Here is an 18388-nt window from a genome sequence, read left to right as displayed (position 1 = left end):
GCTGACAATAGTGGGTCAGGGCCTCAACCCCTTGGGAGATCATGAGTAACAGATACATAATGAAAAAAAGAACCAACTGTGGGGAACAAAGAGAGCTTTGTCAGACCTGTGGATGGGGAAGGTTGTACCTCACTGGAGTTCTTTGTCAGCATCGGTCCAGCCCAGGACAGAACAGGGGAGTAGCTGAGTTCAATAGTCAACTTCAGATCACCTCACCTTCGAAGAATGAATTGCTACTAAGAAGCCTTCATCCAACCTTGGCTAAGATTTCCATAACTTTTCTCCTTTGGTCAGCACTGGTTTTAGGATTATGTGCTTTAGTAAGTGGAAAAATAAGAGAAATAAAGGAAATTAGATGGCACTGATATTTGGCTCCTATATGTGTATATCTTCTATACACAGAGAAATACTGAGAAGCTTGATTTATTCATACCTTTATGTGTTTTTGTTACAGGTTCTAATCTGGGGATGGTAATTATCATCAATGGTAACTAGGGCATTTTTTAGTTATGTTTTCCTTTCCCAGCAGACATTTGAGGTTTTGATAGTGAGAAACTTCCTTGACTGAGGAATAGGGAAACCCTAGATCTATTGCTCATTCTGTCACTCAGAAGCTGAGTCTGTTTGGATAAGTCATTTTCCCTTTATGAACCTTTCTTCATTTGTGAAATTAAAGGGTTGAGCTGGATGATCTCTGTGGGTATTTTTCTCATTCATCATTCTGAGACTCTACTAAGCAACCTGACATCTAATCAGAGCTTTCCAGAACATGAATTCACTTAATAAATTCTACATGTTGATATTTTGAACAGTAGAAAACAGATTTGATGTTAAAAAAAACAAACCCTTAATTTAAAAAAAGACACATAACTGAATTTCCTATTTTGAATAATTTCACCTTCCTCATTTCTTCACACCTTATTTTTTTATTTTTGGTTTCTTCACTCCCTTCTAGTATGATAATCTTTCTTTTAATTGCCTTCTAACCTATGACCTCATTTTGGTTAACAGCAACAGAAGCATGAGCATAATATGAGTAACATCAGCTACCTTTTTCAGAGTGATTACTCTGTCCCAGATATTGTGATTTGTATAAGTGCATGCATGCACATGCACATGTATACACACTCACATCTGATTTCATTTACTCCTTCGAAGAACTCTTTGATTTAGACATTATTATCCCTATTTTGTTAATGTCAGAGGAGAGGGAAAAAAGTTTCTAAGGTCATAGAATTTGTAGGTAGTAAGCTACTCCTCAAGGTCTCTCTGACCTCAAACTCTGCACTAAATCAGAAAAATCATAGAAAAAGTGACATCACGTGTGTCACACTAGTATTATTTCCATGCCTGGAAACTGCTGTCAGTATGGTGATGAACCTGGGAAGAGCCAGCCATTGCCAGGAGACATTTTACCACATGCCTAGATTTGTGTTCCCTATGGTAGGTGTTTTATCCATTCCCACATCTCCCTAAACTCATATTGTGGCATTGCAAGAAGAAAGTTCCCTTTTGTGCACTGTCCACAGCTGCTATACCAGGAAAGTTCTTTAGGGTCATATACAATTCAGTTTTGCAAATGAAGTATTACAGTTCTCAGTTATGAAAGTGGAGTACTTGTCTCAGCTATATGTGTCAGTTGACCAGATTTGAATATCAGTGATAGGAACATCCAGATGCTATGGCTCCATAATTAAGAGCAAAGCTATGCAATCTGGCCTCATGGGTTTGATCCTAGATTTATAACTTTCTAGCTGCCAACTTCTTCACAACTCTGTACCTCTATCTCACTTTCTTCCCCTGTAAAGCAGGGATTAAAAATCCTTCCTACTTCACAGGATTTAAGTACTATTTTGGTTTGGATGTGAGGTATTGCCCAAAAGCACACATGTGAGACAGTTCAAGAAGGTTCAGAGGAGAAATGATTGGGTTGTGGCAGTCTTAACCTAACCAGTGAATTGATCCCCTGATGGGGATTAACTGAATGGTAACTGAAGTGGTAGGGTGTGGCTGGAGGAGGTGGGAATTGGGGCATGGCTTTGGGTATATATTTATATCTGGCGTGTGGACCCTCGCTCTGCTTCCTGATCACCACATAAGCCACTTCCCTCTTCCACACTCTTCCATCATTTTGTTCCTGTCTACCTGGAGCCCTGAGGGATGGAGCCAGCTGTCTATGGATTGAGACTTCCAAAACCGTGAGCCCTCAAACTCTTCCTCCTCTACAGTTGTTCTGGTCGGGTCATTTAGTCACAGCAGCAAAAAAGCTAACTAATACAAGTACTCAATGCTCTATTGCTTAAAATAACAAGAACCTGTTTGACTCAAAGGTTTCCTTACCAAACTAATAGTTAAGGATGAATAATGAGGGAAGCCAACACCACACAATAGAAATAGCCTGTGTTTGGGAAACTTTTTTTTTTTTTTTTTTTTTTTTTAACTAATCTGTTGTTGTCTAACAAACCTCTGTTAACAAAAAAAAAAAAAAACAAACAAACAAACAAAAAAAAACTAATTACTTAGAATCACAGTGTCCTTTGTGTGTGGCCATTATTTGTCAGTTTGGGAAGGGAATGGCTTTCTTCCATTTCATGCAATGTTGGTAAAGCCCCTCTAGCCAGGGGCTGGTGTGCCTTCTAAACCTCCAGAGCCTCTCTCACTTCAATGGTCTAGTTGCCCTTCACATAGTAGCCATCTCCAGGGGTGAAAGCACATACTACAAGTCCTCTAAGGCCTGAGGTCCCAAGTCCCAGCATATCACTTATCCTATATTCTATTAGCCAACTCAGTCCCAGATTCAAAAGAAGGGGTATGAGTCTCCACTTAGTAGATGAGAGGAGTGAAAAGGCAGGAAGGAAGTGCTGGTGGCCATCTTTGTTGATAGAATCAGACAGACCTGAACTTCCATTTAATTATTTTTTCCACCTAATACCTAAGGGACTTCTGTGAACCTCAATTTCTTCCTCTTTAAAATTGCTTATTTTAAAATTGTGATCACTGACAAAAGCAACAAATTAAATGTCTAGCATAAAACTTTGTAGAAATGTGAGGTGCATATTTCTTCCCCCACCCCATTAAAGCCCTCATCAGGAACAAATCAACATCAAAGTAAAGAGTGTCCTCTCTATAAAGGAGAATACTACACTGCTACTCACAACTAAGCTTCTCCAGTTGAAGAGCTATTAACCATAGAGACAAATTTAACACTGGAAAATAAAGGAGTGCTACTATTATAAGTTTTGATTTGTCACATGTTTAAAATTGGTGTTTGTGACTTGTTAATGCCAGTGGTAAGTCCTCTCCCAGCTGAGTGTCCTCAACCTCTAAGTGAATTTTTGCCTTGCCTATGCAGTTTTAGTCAAATCATCTCAAACATATTCACCTTTGGGATAACTGTGCAGCAGCTTTCATTCAGATGTAGTACTAAAGAGACAAAGTCATTCTGTTTAGGAAGACTCTGTAAGATGGTGGAGCCCCATAAATAACTGTTATTTCAGTCACAGTGGTGCACCTGGCCAGTGGTCACAGGATTTTCCCCCCCCTTCTACTTATAGCCATTACATTTGACTATTCATCTGATGGAACTTCCTCCCCAAACCCTGGCATATGTGATTTATTTACTAGTTATTCTTGGTTTCATATTTTTCTGGTAACCCAATTCCATAAGATAAAGTTATTTATGATTTTGATACTTTAGAACTGAACTTTTATTATAAGTCACATCACCAAAATACAGTGCAGAATATGGTGTCACATACTTTGGCTACAAAAATGACACAGGAGAAATAACATCAGACTATTTTAGAATAGAAAAATTCTCAGAACTTTCATGAGTATTTTTGTTGTTCTTGTTATTGTTTATTTTGCCATGACAGAACTCCCTTAATATTTATGACTCTTCATTTAAAACAGCCATGTTAAAACTAATTGGAATGATTTGAAATTGAGATCCTTTTGCTATGGAGTACAGGTGTAGTTCAGTTGGTAGTCAATTCTCACTACAAAGTATTTATCACAAAAAAATTTGATATGCTATACAAATTAGATATTTGGGAAATGTAAAAACAACCTCTGGGACTAGGGTTGAAAATAACTGTTATCAGCGATTGATCAGCCTTAGGCAGTATTACTGTCTTTCAGTGATGTCTCCATGGGTTCAATCCACTCTTTTTGTTTCCAAAAACAGAAGGTCACTCAGTTTCTCCCACTGTGTTTTGGTCTTGGAAATCTTAGTATACCTCAATGATCTGGAACTGAAACCTCTTCTATCCCTGGGATGATACTCTAAGAAATTGCTGTAGTCAACAGCATTATGTTTATAAGGGTGGGTCTAATTTGGCTCCAGAAAAATATTAGGGGAAGTATAACAATCCAATCTCAGCATTTGGACCAACATTTCTACCATGCTCTGTTCCACAAATTAAAGTGCTAAAATAAGTTTTTAAGGTATGTTACATGTGAGCTGTTCTGTATATAGTTCCCTCTGGAACAAATACATTTATATAGACTGCTGAGATAAATAAACAGATGTCTCAGATCAATAGTGATCTTTAATTATGAAAGAAACCATATGTTCCTTATTTCCCTTTAAGCCAATGAATTGCCATGCTTCCTGGGCTTTTGAAAGGTCTTAAGAAATTTATTGCCACAATTTTGCTCTGATATTGAAATGCTTAAATAACCAAAAAGGCTGTGCGTGTACATTTTCTCCCTCCTCCTACTCGCCAATGTTTTTGCTGAAGAATGTATGTATACACACACCCACACAGAGTATTACCTGGCTACAAAGTTCTGGATGTCCTACCAGATGTATATTCCCTCTGACTCTAAGATTTGAAATGGCATTTAGGGTACTTCTTGCAGCCACCCTTCTTTGTACACGGGTCCAGGTAAGGATGCTGACAGCTGCCTGAGCAGCAATCCCACTTCTATTATACAGTTAGCATGAATAATTAGCCTTCGGTTTATGACACGTCATTATCTTTTAAATAGTTTTTTCCTTATATCTAATGAATTATTGCTGGTAATACTTATATTTATTCTCTACAAAATGCTCAAATTGATTGAAAGGGCAGGGTGTGGACAACTGGAGAAAGGCATGGACTTTCTTTTTGTTCTTATTTATCTTTGTCTGAATTTTCTCCACATCTTTCCTAAAACTGGTCTGTGTCCCAAAACATTCATAATGACCCTACTTCTCAGACAACTGATAGAATATTACCAGAGAGGTCAATATCTGATTCACCAAGAGAAATAAGCTTGATCTCTGTTTGATCTCAGTGGTAAATAAAAAAAAATCCTATCTGGATCATGTGTATAAAGCTATTTTAAAAATTAAAGATCAAGATAAATATAGTTTATCCTATAATCCTTTCTTGTTTATTTTTAATAATATTGTACAGATGGTATAACATGGACCATTATAATCATAATATGTCTGTGATCAAGGAAAACTAACATTTGTTGCACATTTTTTATTTTGAAATTAATAATAAGGAAGGCAGTTGAGGTTTAATCTTCTATTCCTACAAAAATAAGTATATTAATTCTCCCTAAAATCTTACCTTAGATCTTGTTCCTAAACATAAGGGCATAATTTTAGCAGACTCACTTTAAATGTAGTTCTTACAGTAATAAGATAGAATCAGGTTTCCAGAATCTGGATGGGATTCTATTTCTTGTGACTAGGATTCATGATTGCCAAGCCATGTGGAATGCTTCAGACGATTACCAACAAATGCTTTAAAGAATAAGTTGTTTGTTCTTAAAGCCATGCCTTGAGAAAATCCACAGTAATGGGCCAGCTACAGAAAACATTTCCATTATGGAAGGGATTGTACATTTATTCAGAAAACTAGGCTACAAAAAGTTTTGGGATATCCATAAAATTGTGCCTTTTCCATATCAAGTATTGCAATTTTTAATGCCAATGTTGGGGAATCAAATGCTACCTGTTGCTCTCTTGTAGAATAACTTGGATTTGTTTCATGTTAGCCTGAAGGTCAAGAAGAAACACATTTTGAAATGTTGACTATGTGTTAGACACTTTATTCTGTACCATGAGGACCACACAGATCAGTGTAACTCTTGACTGAAGGTAGGTCCCTTTCCTCTGGGAAAGCTGTCCTTCATTTCTGACAATGAAGCATTGGGAAGGACATACCTGCAAGCAAGAGAAAGGGAATGAACAAAGAAGACACTAGTGACCAGGCAGATTAGTAGAATTGATGCTGGAATTGATTCCAGATTGCCCTCACATTCCACAAAGCCAAGTAGTTCTAAACATGTGGTCCCTTTGTAGAACATTCCTTCCTATGTTTTGTTAATTATATTGATTTTGAAAACTAAGTAATTCTAAGTGATCACCTCTTTAAAACTAGAAAAATATTAACTATTCTTAGTTTTATTTTTAAAAATCTAGACATATAAAGTGATCCCTTTCCTCTACTGAGCATTATTCAAATTTCTCAAACATTTGATTCAACTTTGGTCCCAAAGAGAAATAGGTGAGCCCAAGAATAAGAAGAAAATGCTGACTTATAACTCAGTGTTTTCTAAATGTTAAGAATTTGATCCAAAGATGAAAACTAAATAAAACACCTAAAAGGAAAACAAAAAAAAAATAATTGTTACATGCCATTCTTCTGTTCTGACAGACTTGATATTTCCAACCCTTGCATTGGAAATTAGGCAAGAGTAGGCAGGTTGCCTGTGGTAGGCCTCATGGTCCCTCCAACAAATTTCAAAGGAGTAAAGAATTACAATAGTTAAAAATGTAACTTCAAAAATTACATGAAATAAGGTACAAAATTATAAAACATGTTGTGTAGTTCTGCTGATGTCGTGATGATGACTTGGAAATAGAAAAGCATGGAAAACACTATGTCAGCAATATTCTGGAATAGCTTGCCTTTTACTGCCAGCATGCAGTCAAGAAGGAGGAACCATTGCATAATGTTCACATTGAAACCCATGGACCTATTCTTTTGCAGCATGGTGAAAAATAAAGATTTAGGTACCAAATATTTCTAGTTCAATTCTATCCAGGCCTGTGCGATTCTGGACAAGTTAGCCAAATTTGCTTATTCTATTTTCTTATATACAAAATAATAATGCTGAGAGCTACCCCACAAGATGGGAGTTTCATGAGACTTTTGTACTTATCTGATGCCTAGTGAGCCACTAAGCACTTGTTGTTTTCCTTCTTCTCATCCCTGTTTGTGTATACAGCCCTGTTTCACTAGGAATTGTTAACACACTTTAATAATCCTAAAAATGTGGGTATTGCTAGTAGTAGTATCATACAACTGTCTCTTTCTAGAAAAATTATTATAATGAATTTTCAGGTAAATTATCTATCCCCAAAGTGGACACTAGAAAAGAATATAGTATTGAGAGTTTTATTTTAAACTTACTTGTATGCCATTTCAAGTTAGTTGAAGCCACTGAATTTAGGGGATTAGGTAAAGAGAAGTATTATCTTCTGCTTTCATGAAGGCCAGGAATTAAGTCCTCTCTCAGGTCTGATTTTTCTAGGTACGTCCATTTATCTTTTATTCTCTCCGATACATGAAATGAAGATGGTGGCATTTATTTTGGGCAGTGCTATAAAATTTTCCATTAATAGGAATTTAAAGAGCATTAAATATTACATTTTTGCAAGATATTTATTTTCATAGCACAAAGGTTGAATATATAATTCAGCAGTTCTGAAGTCTTCATGCTTATTTTCACTGATTTATATTCTAGTGGAGTAATGAGAATAAATTGGATTTTGTAAGTGCCCAGTTTTCCGTTATTCACTGGTCTTTAGAAGAGTATTTTTTTTCTTAAATAATGCAATCTTTTCCAAGATATATTTCATAAATCTTTGGGTATTTTTCTGAAGAACATTCTTGTAAGGGACACATTTTAGACTCTATTGTCCTATTGTCTTTTGTGGCTCTCTGCCAAGAGACCCAGCTGATTTCATTTAGATTGCCTATCTACTGGCTGCAGTAGCTCCAAGTACAAAAAGGACTGGGTCTCTTTGTTTTCCTGAAGGTTCCATGGGAGTGCCACCAAGTCCAACAGAAAAACAAAATGCAGAAAAAAGTAAGGATGATCAAAGCTAATAGATTTAAAATTTTAGAACGTTCAATTTCTTTATATGAGCAGGAAAAGAACAAAAACCCTAAAAGAGCATGTTTTACTTATTGTCTTCATCATGTCAGTAAAGTAAAACTGAAGTTATTTACCAATACTTAAAAATTACTTACAGATAAATAAATTTGTCAGGGAATCTACATGATGCTAGAGAAGAAACCTCTGTCCAGAGAGACGGAATATATACACTCCCTACTCTCATCGCATCTTTCTCCGTTTTCTTCATTCCTCTTTTATTTATTTGTTTAGGATTTTTGCCAGAAATTTATAATCTAGAATTTGTTTTGGCCTGGAGACAAAAAAAAAAAAAAAAAAAAAAAAAACTTCTATACATATATCTAAAATCTAATTTTGAGGGAAAATACAACCCAAAATAGTCTCAAAACTTAAGCAGATTCTAAATAAATCAATATAGAATAGATATCATTTACTACAAAAATGTGGTGGATTTTGTTTGCTTTTTTTTCTTTTTAATTCAGTTTTGTTTCTTCCTTTCTCCTCTGTTCCAGTTAAAGTGTCATAGTTGTGAACCACTGAATAGCACCTCACAACGTACATATAGCTCCCCAGTCTGGGCAAGAAGAACCTCGTAAATTGAAACAGTAGGCTTTCCCCATACACTGGTTTGAGCTGTCAGAAAAAAATAATTATGTGTTGTTGCTATTGGAATTAAATAAGAATCTACATTGGTTATTAATTTTTTTCCATTTCAAGTCTCAAAATTCTATGAATGATCATCACTGTATTGCCACATCAACTAAAAACCAAATTGCTGTTTGGCAATGCATTTAAACTTAAGGGTAAAAAAGAGGGGGGATTTACAGTTTTACTTGAAATTGTGATCTCACAAAAACGGACCCTTTAATGCTGAATATTTCCAACGAATTCAGTGTTACTAAGTTTCTCCCCTCTCTCTGTAGCCTGTTTCCTTTGGCATTCAGCCACTAGAAATTAAGACCCAGTTTCCCTGGCAACAATAATGGTGCATAAGTCCTCACAAGAGCTCCCTCATTCAGATTGTTAGCTACACAAATAAAGTCCCACAATGAGATTGCCTCAGAGTAAAAGAATAAAAGACAGACCGTTGCCATCTATTGTGACAGGCTTAAGGTATTATTCACAGTACCTCGGATTGGACAATGTGTTTTTGTGATGAACTGAATTACCTTAGATTGGTTTTCCACATCTTTTTGTGCTTAGGACAGCAGCCTAGGCTTTCACAGTCTATTTAGTCCCCTCCTCAGTTTCATTAGCATCAATCCTATTTCTTTCCAGTTTGTTTTAGAAGAAATTTACTTGTTAAGTTGCCATATTACCTTACAAGGAGCCATTCCCAACTGAAATATAAGTAAGACTCAAAGCTTTCAAAATTAAGCTGAAGTTGTTTTTTCACCTCTGTTTTCTCTACAACACATATATAAGAAAAAAAAAAGAATATGTTTTAAACTATGGTTTGACTTGTAAATTATTGAGGTTGAATTGTTTCAAAATTTTGACTAGAAATCTTGATGTGCTTGTCCATTCGTATGTTCATCCCAGTGCATTTAACCATACTTCTAAGATGAGCATAACAGGAGTGACTAGTTTTAGATTTTACTAGACATAGATTTATAAATATATGTATGTCAGTTTTTGTTAATAAAATCTGTCATTTTTGCCAAAAGGAAGACCAGATTACATGTCATCTAAGCTGATGATACAGCCTTTGGATCTCAGCTTTTTCTTCTACAAACTCAGGTTTTATGAACCCTTTACCTCAGACTTTACCTGAGACTTAGTTTTCTAAGTCTCAGAGTTTTCTAGGTTGGGAAGCTGCACAACGTGAATCTGGTTTAGCAGTTACTGTCCTAGGTGCTGAAATCCTTTCCCCGAGAGGTTCCTTTTCAAGACAGGTTTTGCCAGAATTTATTCACTAGTGCTCTTCCATGACCACAGACTCAGAGAAGTAAGTTTCATTTTAAAAAACAGACTCAGAGAAGTAAGTCTCAGTTAAAAAAAAAAAAAAAATATATATATATATATGTATGGGGACTGGGGTTATAGCTCAGTAGTACAACACATGCTTACTATGTACAAAGTCATACGTTTAATTCCCAACAACAAAAACAGTTAACCCTGTTTAACTCGTTTGATTCCAGATATTGGCTAGTAATGATTCAGGGACCAGGGTCAAATTATACAATTAATTTCTAATTCCTCACCCTAATTGTGAATTATCAAAGATGCCATACTCTTCTCATTTCTTTTACCTTAGGCCACTTTACAGAAGAAGTCACACTTGTTATTAAGGTCTCAGACTATTCTCCTATATAATTCATGGCAAAGATAATTTACTATCTTGTACCATATTTATTATACTTCACTTCATGTATACTCCATATGTTAATACAAAACCTTGCATGATACAATTTGTAAATTCTGTTAAAAATTAACACAACTAACACTGATTAGCATATAGTTAAGTTTCCTAGTAATGGTGAATATATATACAACAGCATATGCATACTGCAACTAGTACTTTCTTCCATTTTATTCTTTTGTGAAGATAATCTGTCACTATCTAAGCTTTCCAAACACCACACTGTACCAGTGAACCAGAATCACTGTATTGCTGCATTAACTGAAAGTCAAACTGCCATTTGTTAATGCATTTAAACCTAGGGGTGTCAACCTTTCTCATTCCTTATATCCATCTTTCTTCTATGTACCACTCCCAAATTGGATAACTTTATGAATGTGTTATTGCTGTTAAATATACTGTTTGTTCCTTATTAAACCAACAGCTATATCTATAACTTAATTCTGGTGAAAAAATCATTAAGGTTTTTGAGAATCTAGCAACAATTTAATACTTTGTATAGCATGTAGCTTATGGCTTCCAACTTTGAACCAATCTGAAATTCATTTTGAAGAAAAAGATATGCAGTATTTTCCTTGTTGTTCTCCACACTCAGTACACTTTTCTGCATTCTTTGAATTCTTAAGCTTTGTGCTTTCACTCTTGCTGTACCCATTTTTTGTTGTACTCTTCAGCCTGGTCTTACAATAATTTCTCATTCCATCCTCTAAGATGTGGTGTAAATACCACCTTCATATATTATGTGTTTTCCAGAAACAATGCATCCCTCTTACTTGTGATCCTAAAACTCTCATATGTTTCTATGGTAGAATTCTCTTCCATTTTTAATATGAGAAGAAAAGTATACTTCATTGATCCATTATGGTTGGAGCCCTTTACATTATGTTATTGTACTGCAATTATCTTTTTCCATCTTCCCCTTTACTGATAGATTGTAATTCCCTTCAGAAAAGGGGTAAAAATATTTGTAGAATTAACATATAATTAGAATAACAATTATCTGAACTAGACGTATTCAGTATGATTATTTCCCTCCTAAAATATGATTATAAGTTAATGAAACAGCAGGTCATTGTTAAAATTTCCCTGGAATTTTTTTTTTCTCTTCCACTCCAGTAAGCTAGCATAAGAAGTTTGTGATGTTAGACTTTTTCTCCCCACTTTTGCATTAAGTAGAAAAAAGCATGTAAGTGTTAGATTCACTTATTGGGATGGCTTGAAGGCTGCTCTAATGCTGTAACATCAGCACATTGGAATACCTTTCTGAAACTACATTCCTCATCTGCAAAACATACCTGATAATAGTGTGTGTATATATATGTGTGTGTGTGTGTGTGTGTGTGTGTGTGTGTGTTAAATGGGAAATAATTAAGTATTCAGACTGGTGTTTGACATTTAATAAGTATTCAAGGGTCCTTTTTCATCCATTGGGACCTGTGTTGCCAAGAACCAATAGGCCTAGGTTGTATTCTATATTTTTCCCTTTCCTACTCCTAACAAACCTAACAGAAAAAAGTAGTGTGCAGTTCTAGGAAGCCTGTGGCTCACAAAGTTACACTCCTGAGTGAGAATCTACTTCTTGCCTTTCCTCTCTCCTTGTTGGGTTTGATGTTACACTCAGATCCCTCTGAGATGAAGGTAGCACGGAGTGAGCATGAAAGATCAATGGGCAGTGTGAGGAGGAGGAAATTTTCCCATGTACTCTCCTTATGGGGAAGTGTACCCAAGCGTTAAGTCATCTCATCAAGTGTGACATGCTGTTTAATAGTGCTGCCTGAAGACTCTTCAAAGGCAATTTTATCTGAAAAGAGAGTTAGCTCACACCCATTTCCTCCAGCCTTTTCATAAGGGAAACAACCTAATTACAACCTTAAAGGGACCTCAGAGTCTGTATTCCCTTTCGAAGATGGCTTTTGGGATTGAATCACTAGGTATTGTTACCATGACAGCTTTCGGAATCAAGAGTAAAGGGAAGATTCACTCAGAGCTCTGAGGCCTGTATCTACACCCATCTGAACAAGGCTCCGGCAGTGTCACTGGCTTCTTCCTCCCATTTGTGTGTGAGCATCAATGAACTTGCACTGCTGTTATTCTCATATCTGTATTCCCTTTAGAACGACTCTGATAGACTGTACTTCAGACCCTGCAATTCCATGTCCTGAAACGTGAAGTGGGTTTCTGAAATGACTGACTTTTTCTTAGAAGGGATAAGTGTAGGGGAGGTTGCAGTACCTCTGAATTCTAGATGTGGATGACTCGCCTATTTTCAAAAATGGCTAAGCATATGGGAGTTTCGTATCTTCTAAAAAAACGCACACAACATCCTTAGAAAGGGAACGTGAATGAGGTCAAGCAACCCAACTGAGGATTATATCTGAAATCATATTGATGAATTAGCACCTGGCCTCTTTGCTTTGTCTTCTGTTGCACAGGAAAGGTTTAATTTAGTGTGCTTTTCTAATTAATATTAAGAAATACTCTGTCCTATTGGAGGTACATAGACAACTACTAGAAGTAAAGCAATGTGAGTTACTGAAAGAAACAAATAGTTGGGGTGGCTTGGAAACATGTAGATAAAGAATTGGAATTTTGGGGCTGAAGAAATATTAGAGTTACTAGTCCAACCCAATGACTTACAAGTAAAAAAAAAAAAAAAAAAAAAAAAATTAAGACATAACATTAAAAAACTTTCCCAAGCTCAGAATACATTCCAAAATGTAAAATGGCAATACTGAAGGAAAATGATTAAAATGAAGGTTTAAAATTATTCTAAACTCTTATTATAATTTCTATACATTAAGCATTGTGACAGGTCCTAAGTGTGTAAAAAAGAAAAATATTGATTTCAGCCTGCATACAGGTTTATAGGGAGAAAGACCTCAAACAATCATACAAATACATGTAAAGACCCAATTGTGGTGAGTGCTCTATGTTAGAGATGTGTATGCTAAGAGAACACAGAAGGGAGAATTGAGAATTAAACCATCTGGAGGAACAAAGGAAGATCTGAAAAACAACGAAGAAGCAAAGAGTTAATTGGGTTGAAGAGGAGTCAAGCAATGGGGGAGAGATGCTGAGTTCATTCCAGACTTTAGGAAACACCAGCAAAAAACTCAGAATCCTTTGCTTATGCAGTGAGCAGTTGCATGAGGGATAGGACTAAGATGTGGAGGAAAAAGTATAAATAAGTAACATTTGCCATGAGCAAATTACTTTCATTTGTATGATTTTATTTAATCTTCCCAGCAACCCAATGATATAGGTATTTTTTCTCCAATTTGCACATAGGGAAACAAAATTTTGAGTAGTTTAAGTGATTTGAGAAATCTTCAGGCTAGCAAATAAAACTGTCAGACTGTCAGATTTCCGAACACATTGTAGTCCTTATGGGGACAGAAAGTGTGGAGGAGCTGGGAAGAGATGCTGAAATATGAAGGAGGTGAAGCTACAGCAATGAACAGAGGATGTGTAGGAGCATGGGAAATGTGTACAGTACCCTGTGGCCATGTAGCACCTAGATTATATTTCTCGGTCAGACATGAAGATGAAATGAATTTTCCTCCTCCTCAGACTTCTTAATTATTTCATGATATCTTTCAAGTAGAATGGGAGAGAAGGCAATTGAAAATTGATATTTAGAGTAAGAACAATTGTCAGTCTTGAATTGTTCCTGTTTTGTATCTAACTTGGAGGAAAGCAGGACTAATGTTCTAAAGAGTATTTTTTTAAATTATGTGGGATTTCCTTCTGAGTTTGCTTGTGTTACTTGGTGAGATACCACATGCTAGATGGCATAAACAACAGAAATTATTTCTCAATTCCATAGGCTAGAAATCCAAGATTAAGATTCTGGCTAATTTGGTTTCTGGTGAGGATTTTCTTCCTGACCTCTAGGTGGCCACTGTCTTGCTGGGCAATATTTTCCTATGATCACAGGTGGAGAAAGAGCAAGAGAGAAGGGCAGAACTCTCTCTTCTTATGAAACCTTGACTCTTATCAGCTTAGGACCTCAACCCCTTATGACCTCATTTAGACTTAATTACTTCCTAAGGGTTCTATGTCCAAATACAGTCACACCAAGGTTCACACAGGGCTTCAGTATGTGTTTGAGGGGACAACACAATTCAGTCTACAGCACCTTGCTTCATTTTCCCTCCCAAATTTATTCATCCTATTGAATTCTATGTAGTAGTTATCACCCTGTGGTATTTTTGTTCATTTATTTGTCTCCTTGATTTTCATTATCATTATCTCCTCAGACTAGAATATCAGCTTCATTAGAGCACGATTCTGATTTTCTCAATACAGTACTCTGGGTACCTAGAATAGTGCCTCACACAAACAGGACCAAATGAGGACAAGAGCAATTCTCATATATCTTAGGAGAGCTTCACTGGAGAGCACATTTTCTGAGCACTTCCTAATACTGTGACTTCTCATCAGTACAAGAAAAACCACCCCCTGGTGTTTCAAAACAGGTCCTAAGAGGGAAAACAGAAGTGAAGTATTTTTGTCTTCAGCTGCTCATGCATATTCTTACTTTCTCTCTAGAAACCTATCACTGCATACCCAGAGAATAAAGTGTGCCAATCTGACTTCCTCACTCTAATTGCAATCAGGTTGGAATGATGAGTGATTCTGGGTCCCCATGCTTCAGAGGATGTGCATATGGCAGTTCGATCAATGGCTAAAGGAAGATGTTTTCAATTGTATAGTGAGCCCAGCAGTTAAAATCTTTCATTAACATACTTATTCATGTGTGTGTGGAGGGGAGATCCTATAACTTTTATTTTCCTACTCTGCATTTTATCCTTAGCACATTGGGTATCCAAAAGAGTTAAAATATCAGTTCCTACTGCTATATGGCCATGATGGCTTTGTCATATTTATTCTCTGTGTATATGTATCACTTATTTTTCATGTTATCTCAAACAAGTCTACAACTTAGTGATTGAAAACAGCAATTATTTGTCTGAGTCATGTGTCTTTTGGTCAGCAATCTTGATTTGGTTCAATTAAGTGGCTCTTCTGCTGTGCTTTAACAGGTTCACTCATGCATCTAAGATCAATTGCTGGTTTGTTTGGTAGCTCTGTTCCTTGAGGTTGCAGGCTGTTTGCCATGGGGACAATATGGGTAGCACTATATCTCTTATCATCCAGCAACCTAATCTGGGTTTGTTCTTCTGGTAACTCAGGGTCTGAAGACAGTGAATGGAAACTGAGCCACCACTTGAACAAGTGTCCCCAGGTCTGGAACTTGCATGTGCTCACTCACATTACATTGAACAAAGCAAGTCACAGGTAACCCACTTCAAGGGGCAGAAATTCCTCCTCCTGATCAGAGGAGCTGCAAAGAATTATGACAATTTTAATAATCTGCCACAGTCCATGTAAATGAAAATGTAGGTGCATTTTTAACTTGTTTTAACTTAATTATGCTTTTTGACTTTGCATTAAAATTCAAGGCATCTTAAGTTACATAGGTCACATACCTATATTTTGAAGCATGGTAAATTATCAGAAATTTTTACCAATAAGCCTTCTTGAACTCAAGTCTAACATACATTTAGAAGAATGCTAAAGGTTTAAACATAAGCATGTTTTAAATTGACCCAAGCAGAAAATGTGAGACAGACAAAAGAATATCTCGAATTCACTATGGATTCTCCAGATTAATATACTAGTTTGGCCCCACAAACAGAGATATTCAGAATAATCACTCTGGAATGTGATATATCTGTAGCTCTTCAGTTTCCAAAGGCTAGTTATTTGTTAAATGCTAACTTCCAGACTTCCTTGGAAAGATGTTTGGTCACTAAATTTCTCCTATGTCCTATTTTTAAGTAATCACAGTAGGTGTAAGTTGTAAATAAAAATTTAGAAAACAGGCTAGAGAACATTTTCTTCATGCATATGAGTGATAAGGAATCAAAGTTAAATTCCTCTTTATACTTTTGGATGTACAATTTATCATTGAGGTTATGGTTTTAAGTATCTCTCAAATCCAAACTGAGCTTATTTTTAAGCTGCTCAATTAAAAAAAAAAAATAACCCTTTTGCCTTCCCAGCTGTAGTCTCTCACACTAATCCTTGTTTTGAAACTAATTAAACACATACAGCATATTTAAAATAAAATTACTGATCTGTTTGCCCTCTTCTCCCATCTGTAATATCTTGCAAATGTTCTCTTGCTTAAGGCAAGTTTGAGTTTTAGGAAATAAAGATCTCTTAAATGAATTCATCTTTTACCTCATTTCTGGCAACTAGGGATCCCCTTCTCTGCCTCGTGTTTTTCAATCAGAATTAATACTCGAATTTAAAATATTATTGTTATTTTCACCACAACCTTCCAAGCTACCAGTTTCCCACATGGCTGTTTTGATCTATCATTCAAGCATATATACTGTTTAAAATTGAAAGCTGTCTTTTCCCTTGGTCTCACCAGAAATATTTTAGAGGAAAAAAATTCAACCCTTTCCAGGGCTGCTTCTAAGCTGATTTTAATTGACTGCTTCAGCCCAGGGACAGACCAAAACAGTTGTGATTCCAGCACAGTCTCTGTGGTAGCCCACTAAAGCATTCAAAACACTCAATGGGAGGGATCAAGGTGAGTTGGAGGCAAAATTGATGGAAAATTGGAAGGCAGAAACTTGTATTTGTCACGCCAGTCTACGGTAGCATGTTCACTAGGGTTTATATTCCTAGTGTGTACTCCTAAATGTCAAAGTAAATTATCCCAGGAAAAACAAGTGAGTTATCGAGGTTGACTGTTCTTGACTTCCTCACTTTTCACGAACTCTTTCTCTTCCAAAACTAAATTTATCGTTAGTCCCATTTTGGTGGCGTGGTAATGTAAACTGCACTTGGCTTCTAGCAGTGTGTACTGATAAGGTACCATTGCTGAGAGAGTCACTCTATTTAGGAGTAAACAAGACAAACAGTTATTGAAAGAGTTTAACTCTTCCAGACACCAATATTCCATTGTCAGTGGGCATTCTTGCAATCACTACCCAGGAGATTTAATTGAAAAGCTTAAAACATATAGAATCAGTGGGGGAAATCCCCAGGAATTTAGGAATGATGAAAAAGTTTAATCTTTGTCAATGAAAAGTTGTTCTAATTTACCCTTCACACTGTGAGGTATTGGGCTGTGCAACATTTACAATAGCAAGCAATTAAAAGCCTTTTTCTCCCCTTAGCCATAGCCTTGAAGTGACCTAGTTAAAATCATGTGTATAGTTATTTTGAAGTGCTGTCTTGCTTTAATATTGTAGGATAACATTTGGTTGCTCTGTTAGTAGGAATACATAGCCTTTAGCAAATTCAAGACTTATTAATCAAAAGGCAAAAAATAGAACCCTGTGTTTCAAGATTTTGATCTAGAATGGACACACCATCAATAGCATAGTCAAAGTTCAAGTATAGGCGGACATAGCCCAGAGGTGCAGAGAGAGGTACTAGTGTTGGATGGAGGGGGAGCCAGGATTTATCAAAAAAAAAAAAAAAAAAAACCCACATCATTTTGTGGCTTTCTCTCCTTATCTTGCCTTGGTTTTATAATGTTGCCCATGACTTTTTATTATCCTTTAAAGAAAATTATATAAACATATTATGTACCCCAATTGAAACTGTATAATTGTTGAAGGTCTTCAAGGAGAATTGTTGCTCCTTCAGCTTTCTTTCACACCTACCCCCAACTACACATCTCCACTCATCTAGATATTTTCTGATGCAGTACTCTAACAAATATGCTTTCAAAATGTAATCAGGAGAGACACAAAATGGCAAATACAAAAACAAAACTTAAAAGGAAGAAAATTGTAAGTAAACTTCAATCCCAGTAGAGCCATTGATGCTAAGAAGTCAGATCCTGAAGGGATTTAT

The 18388-nt window shown here is 36.1% G+C and overlaps 1 protein-coding gene across 7 annotated transcripts in view; it reads left to right on the top strand.

Annotated features, from left to right (window-relative positions):
• Positions 1-18388, top strand: part of LINGO2 (leucine rich repeat and Ig domain containing 2) — a 1166767-nt gene that overhangs the window by 981017 nt on the left and 167362 nt on the right. The window contains exon 7 of one of the 7 annotated variants that reach the window (XR_013759532.1): positions 15700-15986. The exons of the other annotated variants lie outside the window; for them this stretch is intronic. The gene's annotated coding sequence lies outside the window, so the exon portion shown is untranslated. Of the gene's footprint in view, positions 1-15699; positions 15987-18388 lie in introns of those variants that run through there. 7 annotated transcript variants of the gene reach the window in all.

The sequence above is a fragment of the Sciurus vulgaris genome (genome assembly GCF_902686455.1).
Source record: "Sciurus vulgaris genome assembly, chromosome: 15".
Classification (NCBI taxonomy): domain Eukaryota; kingdom Metazoa; phylum Chordata; class Mammalia; order Rodentia; family Sciuridae; genus Sciurus; species Sciurus vulgaris.
Note: the sequence above shows the minus strand (reverse complement) of the source record. Positions and strands in the feature narration are given on the sequence as shown.